Source organism: Lipotes vexillifer, unplaced genomic scaffold (assembly GCF_000442215.2).
Source record: "Lipotes vexillifer unplaced genomic scaffold, Lipotes_vexillifer_v1.1 scaffold253, whole genome shotgun sequence".
NCBI lineage: Eukaryota > Metazoa > Chordata > Mammalia > Artiodactyla > Lipotidae > Lipotes > Lipotes vexillifer.
The window spans coordinates 2,433,971-2,441,448 of record NW_006780322.1 but is presented as its reverse complement, the minus strand read 5'-3'; the positions used below and the strand labels follow the sequence as shown (position 1 = coordinate 2,441,448).

Sequence of the window (7,478 nt, the reverse complement as noted above, 5' to 3'; positions counted from 1 at the left end):
TTTTTTTTTTTTTTTTTTTTTTTTTTTTGCATTTTAACACATGTAGATTTATGTAACTCCCGCCATAATCAGAATAAAGAATGGTTTCCTTATATACCAGGTAAGTACCATGGTAAGTACTGGAATTGCTTAAATGAATTATACTCCCTGGTTTAAAGGCTAAATGCATATTTTTTAAAATATTTATTTATTTATTTATTTATTTATGGCTGTGTAGGTCTTCGTTTCTATGCGAGGGCTTTCTCTAGCTGCAGCGAGCAGGGGCCACTCTTCATCGCGGTGCGCGGGCCTCTCACTGTTGCGGTCTCTCTTGTTGCGGAGCACAGGCTCCAGACGCGCAGGCTCAGTAGTTGTGGCTCACGGGCTCAGTTGCTCCGTGGCATGTGGGTTCTTCCCAGACCAGGGCTCGAACCTGTGTCCCTGCATTGGCAGGCAGATTCTCAACCACTGCGCCACCAGGGAAGCCCGCATATTTTTAAAGATGCTATCAGAATGCCTTCTAAAAACGGCTCTACCAGTTTACATATTCACCAGCATGTGAGGCTGCTTAGTTCCCCACATGCTCATCACCACTATAGACACTATCAGTCTTTCTCATTTTTGCCAGTCTGAAAAATGTACAATATCTTGTTGCTGTTTTAATTTGCATTCCTTTGACTTTTAATACACCTGAACATCTTTTCTTTGTTGGCTATTTGCATTTCTTCTATATCTTGCTTGTTAATACCTGTCTTAGTTTGGGCTTTGGCAGAATATCATAGAATGAGTGGCTTATAAACAACAAAAATTTATTTCTCACAGTTCTGGAGTCTGGAGTCTGGAAGTCCAAGATCAGGGTGCCAGCATAGTCGGGTCTAGTGAGAACCATCTTCTAGGTTGTATCTTCTTTTTGTATCTTCACATGGCAGAAAAAGAGCTATGGAGCTCTCTGGGATCTCTTTTCTATGGGCACTAATCCCATTCATGAGGGCTCCATGCTCATGACCTAATTTCCTCTCAAAAGCCCCACCTCCTGATACCATCACATTTGGGATTAGGATTTAAATTTATGAAATTTTGGTGGGAGGAAAGCATAAACATTCAGTCCATAACAATATTCTAAGCCCATTAGTTTTTAGTTTTACTATATAGAAAAATTGATTTTTTTTCTTTTGGTGAACTCGTTTTTTGTTTTTTGGTTTTGGTTTTTTTTGCATTTTAACATGTGTAGATTTATGTAACTACCACCGTAATCAGAATAAAGAACAGTTTCATCATTCCAAAAATCTCCCTTGTGCTAACCCTTTGTAGTCATACTTTCCCTCAACCCATAACTTCTGACAACTACTGATCTACTCTCCATAACTATAGTTTTGTAGTTTTGAGGATGTCAAATAAATGAAATTGTATAGTATGTAACCTCTTAAGGCTGGATTCTTTCACTCAGCATAATGTTTTGAGATTCTTTCAAGTTGTTGCATGTATCAGTAATTTGTTCCTTTTTATTGCTGAGTAGTGTTAACTGTATAGATGTACCACAATTTCTTTATCCATAAACCCTTTGAAGGACATTTGGGTTGTTTTCAGTTTGGGACCATTACAGATAAATCTGCTATGGATATTTGTGTACAGTTTTTGTGTGAACATAAGATTTTATTTCTCTAGGGTAGATACTCAGGAGTGGGATTACTGGGTTATAGAGTAAATGCATTTAGCATTACAAGAAAGGAGTAAACCATTTCCTAGAGTGGCTGTATCATTTTGCATTCCCACCAGCAATGTATCATATTACCTACTGCCCTTGCCACAGCTAATTAAATCAAGGGTAATTGCCTCAGCTAAAAGGTATATTACATTAGCCAGACCAGTGACTTATGAGTGGACTAGCATGAGAACTCTGCAGAAAAGGGGACAAGAATATCCAAAAAAATTGAATCTGAGACTCAAATAGAAGAGAGGCGGGCTTCCCTGGTGGCACAGTGGTTGAGAGTCCGCCTACCGATGCAGGGGACACGAGTTCGTGCCCCGGTCCGGGAAGATCCCACATGCCGCGGAGCCATGGCCGCTGAGCCTGCGCATCCGGAGCCTGTGCTCCGCAACGGGAGAGGCCACAACAGTGAGGCCCGCGTACTGCAAAAAAAAAAAAAAAAAAGAAGAGAGGCAAAAGCCAAGATTAGAAGTGAAGGAGAAATCTAGAAATACTGAGTCACCTGTGTGGAAGACTTATTAAAGTAGGGGACAACAATTGCCTGTTTCAGAGGGAATGAAGAGAGAAGTCAGCAGAGCTGCTGTCGGATCATGAATGATGAAAAGGTCATAGCCCATTGTTCCTTGAAAACTGGACTTCCAGTAGCTGAGCTGAAAACTTATACTTTATTTTCTTTTCTGTGTAGCCTTAAGATAAACTCTCATTAGTTATGAAAGGAACCTTTAATATAAAAGCTTTATTGAGATATGATTAATATACCATAACATTCATGCGTTGAAAGTATTCATTGTTTTTCAGTATATTCATAGAGCTATACAGCCATAACCACAATCAATATTAGAAACATTTTCATCACTCCAAAAAGAAACTCCATACCCATAGCCAAACAACCTTTCTTATTATAGGGACCAGGCACAGTTCCTGCTTATCCCTGAGTAACAGATTTCCTTTTATTGCAAGTCTGTGAAAGTATTCAAACAAGACAATCACAACTTACTGCAGGAACCAGGTATCAACCCACCTTCTTGAAATTACAAAGCCTACCTCCCACATGGGAGTTCTTGAGTACAATTCCCGTGGGGTCCTGCGTAGTGTGTGATGTCCTTCTCCCCCAGGCTGTAAGTATATGTGTAACAAACTGCTCTCAATCTCATTTGTCCTGTTTTGGTTGTCAAGTGTTCAGGCATGCCCTTAATCCTAGAATGGGTGTCCTACCCTCACTAATGGGTGATTAAAGAGGAAATTAAAACAAAGTGCCCAACAGCTTATTTGATCAACACACTTTAAAATGGTTAATTGAGATTTTCCAGTCTGAGGGGCAGGAAAGAAAAAATAAAAATTTTAAAAAAGAACAAAGCCTAAGAAGTGTGTGGGACATCATCACACATACCAATGTATTATAGGATTCCTAGAGAGAGAGGAGAGAGAAAATAGGGCAGAAAGACGTTTTGAAGAAATAACATACAAAGACTTCCCAGATCTGGTGAAAGACATGAAATTACATATCCAAAAAGCTTAATGAACTCCAAACAGGATAAATTCAAAGAGATACACATGAAGATAGAATATAGCCAAATTGTTAGAAAAGACAAAGGGAGAATCTTGAAAGCAGAACAAGAGAAGGGACCTATCTTGTACAAGGAAGCCTCATCAACACTGGCAACCAGTTTCTCTTCAGAAACCATGTTGGCTAGCAGGCAATAGGATGACTTAAACTGCTAAAAGAAAAAATTGTCAACCAAGAATTCTATATCTGGTAAAACTATCCTTGAAAAATGAAAGAGAGCCTCACTCCTTCAACTGCCACTGCTGCCACCCCCAGGAAGAGGGAAAGTGGGAAAGAAGCCCATGTCACCTGTCACCCAAGTCCTCCAGCTATGTCACCCCAAATATATAGTTTACCTATGCCAAGCTTGTCTGCACCCCAACTCTGATCCAAGCTGGATCCAGGATTGCATCCAGAGGAATTTCTGCGTCATCGATATTCTCTTTGACTGGAGAGAGCTCTACAGTATTTAATGGGGCCCCGAATGGTGTCTCAACTAATCCATTGGAAGTTTCTGACCAGTGCAATCAGCAGAGACATTGATACTGCAGCCAAATTTATCAATGCAGGTGCTGCAACAGTAGGAATACTGGTCTGGTGCTGGTATTGGAACAGTCCTTGGTGACCTTATCATTGGTTATGTCAGAAACCCTTCATGAAACAATAACTGTTCTCATATGCTATTCTTGGATATGCCTTCTCTGAAGCATTGGTTCTCTTTTGTTTGGTGGTTGCTTTCTTGATTTTGTTTGCCTTGTAACAAAAACTACTGCTGAAAATGTTGTCATTTGTGGGCTTCCCTGGCGGTGCAGTGGTTGAGAGTATGCCTGCCGATGCAGGGTACATGGGTTCGTGCCCCGGTCCGGGAACATCCCACATGCTGCGGAGCATCTAGGCCCGTGAGCCATGGCCGCTGAGCCTGCACGTCCGGAGCCTGTGCTCCGCAACAGGAGAGGCCACAACAGTGAGAGGCCCGCGTACTGCAAAAAAAAAAAAGTTGTCATTTGTATTAATTACAGATGGAATTCAGTGTATCTTACTGTGACTCTGAAAACTATAGTGTTGGTGTCATGGAAATATACGTTATTTCCAAAGTTATTTTATTAAAGGTTAAAAAAAAACAAATGAAGGAGAAATGAAGATATTCCCAGATAAACAAAAACTAAGGGAATTAGTTATTAGTAGACCTGCCCCATAAGAAATGCTAATGGAAGTCCTTCAGGGTGAAATGAAAGAGCACTAGACAGTAACTTAATGCTATATGAAGAAATAAAGAAAAATAGTAGAAGTATCTACATAGGTGAATGTAAAAGTCAACATTATGCAAGTTTGGTTTGTAACCTTTCTTCCTATATAATTTAAAAATCAAATATATGGTGTAAAGCAAAAACAATAAATCTGTATTAATAGGCACACATTGTATAAAGATATAGTTGGTGACAGCAGCAACATAAGGAGGGTGGAGCTGTAAACAAGCAGAGTTTTTTAATATAATCAACACTGAATTGGTAGAAAGTCTATTTTATCTAATATTAATATATCCACCTCATGGGCTTCCCTGGTGGCGCAGTGGTTGAGAGTCCGCCTGACGATGCAGGGAACACGGGTTCATGCCCTGGTCTGGGAAGATCCCACATGCCTCAGAGCGGCTGGGCCCGTGAGCCATGGCCACTGAGCCTGTGCGTCCGGAGCCTGTGCTCCACAACGGGAGACGCCACAACAGTGAGAGGCCCACGTACCACAGACACACACAAAATATATATATATATATATATATATATATATATAAAACCACTTCAGCTTTTTATTATTGCTATTTGCTTCATATATGTTTTTTCATCCTTTTACTTTCAACCTATTTGTATCTTTGAGTCTAAAGTGTGTGTCCCATAGACAAAATATATTTGGAGATATATTTTTATCTATTTTGATGATCTCTGCCTTTTGATTGGATTCTTTAATCCGTTCACATACAATGTTATTATTTATGTGACTGGATTTATGTCTGCTGTTTTAATTTTCTGTTAGTCTCATAACTATTTCCCTCCTTTGTTGCTTTCTTTTGTATTATGTGGATGTTTTCCTACTGTAATATCTTAATTCTTGTAATAATTTTTTCATTATATAGATATTTTAAAATTATTTTCTTTGTTGTTGCTCTAGGGTTTACCATGTACATTTTAACTTTGCAGAATCCATTCAGATTTATACTGATTTGTAGTGTTATTTAAAAGCATTACTCTTGTGTAGCTCTAGTGCCTCTTCCCCTTTTTGGTGCTTTTAAAATAACATTACTTTATATATGTTACAAACCCCAAAATATATTGTTATAAGTATTATTTTATATAATGTTATGTCTTTTAGGGAAGCTGAGAGAAGAAAGGACAGCAAGTGTATATTTATAGAGTTTGTTATAGTAATCTTCTTATTTACCATTTTTGGTTCTCCTCATTTGTTCCTGTGTTTTCAAGTTACCACTTGGTGTCATTACCTTACTGAAATACAAATTTGCTTCCATTCACTTCCCTCTATTATTGTCAAATAGATTACATTTCTGTGTTGTAGGCCAACAAAACAATTATATACCTGTTGTTTTAAAAGTTGATTTTTAAATCACTTAAGAGAAGAAAGAAGAATAAATAGGCATTTATATTGTCTTTCATAATTACCTTTTCTGGTATCTTTGCTTTTTCATAAGGATTTGAATTACTGTCTGCAGTCTCTTGTTTTCCACCTTAATAACTTCCTTTCGCATTTCTTGTAAGATAGGTCTTCTTGCAACAAATTCTCAATTTTTGTTTGTTTGGAATGTCTTTATTTCACTTTCATTTTTGAAAGATTTGCTGCATAGAAGATTCTTGGTTGACAATTTTTTTCCTTTAATACTTTGAATATGTCATTCCAGTGCCTTTTGGCCCCCATTGTTTCTGATGAGAAATCAGTATGCAATGAGTTGTTTTTGTACTGCTGCTTTCAAAATTCTTTTTGTCTTTGTCTTTCAACATTTTTACTATGATATGTTTGTGTGTGTATATATTTGTGTTTACATGACTTGGTCAAGCTTCATGTACGTGTAGAATAATGTTTTTCATCAAATTTGGAAAGCACTTGGACATTACATCTTCAATTTTTTTTTTCTGCTCTTTTCTCTGTCTCATCTTTCCTCTTCTTCTGGTACTTACATTATGCATATGTTGGTGCACTTACTGGTATCCAGCATTTCTCTGAAGCTCTGTTAACTTTTCTTCATTCTTTTTTTCCCTCTGTTCTTTGGGTTGCATAAGTACCATTGTTTTATCTTCAAGAGAGCTGATTCTTTCTTTTGTTAGTTCAAACCTATTTTTAAGCCCCTCTAGTGAACTTGTAATTTTAGTTATTGTACATTTTTACCTCCACAATGTTCATGTAGTTCTTCTTAAAAATTACTTGTTTATTGACATTCTCTATTTGTTGCAATGTTGTCATACCTTTGTCTACTTCTTCTAGCATGGTTTTCTTTAGCTCTTTCAATATGTTTATAAGGGTTATTATGAAATCTTTGTCTGTTAAATCCAATATCTGGAGCCTCTCACAGACAGTTTCTGTTGCCTATCTATTTTCCTATGTATGAGTCAGTCACACATCCTGTTTCTTTGTATGTCTTCTAATTTTTTGTTGTTGAAAACTGGACACTTAAGGTAATATATTGTAGCAAATCTGATAGTGATTATCCCTCTCCCCTGGGACTTGTTTGTTGTTGTTTATTTACTTGTTTAGTGACTTAACTATTTTAGTGAAGTCTGTTGCTCCTGCAGTGTGCAGACTCTGTACTTGCTCCTTAGAGATTATAGCCTTCAATGTGCACAAGTTGCTCTGGATGACAGTGTTTTAGCAGTGCTCTCTTTGACTGTCTCTTCCCCTGATCTCTCTGTTACGCTGTCTGCCTCTGTTGGTATCACATCCAGCTTTTAGGCTGATTTCTCTATTGTTTCGGACATAAGTTTCTTTATAATCTGGTCCAATTCAATTTGGGCTCCTTGGCTGGTGTACTTTTTGAGACTAGTCTCTGACATATCTTCTGTCCCCAGGAGGCTATTTTAACTTTTTCTTTCCCTGGTTCTCTCTGTTAAACTTGCTGATCTGCCAGTTTAGCTTGCTGATATTATGAAGCTATCAGCCTTCCTCCTAATTTCTTACCCAATTTCTCCATTATTTCTAAGATTGTCAGTGTAGGTTTGAAGTTCCCTACACTGTATTAAATCAAGT

The 7,478-nt window shown here is 37.9% G+C and overlaps 1 pseudogene; it reads left to right on the top strand.

Annotated features, from left to right (window-relative positions):
• The window catches only part of LOC103075630 (ATP synthase F(0) complex subunit C3, mitochondrial-like), a 51,804-nt pseudogene extending 47,811 nt beyond the window's left edge, over positions 1-3,993 (top strand).
• The last annotated feature ends 3,485 nt before the right edge of the window (positions 3,994-7,478 follow it).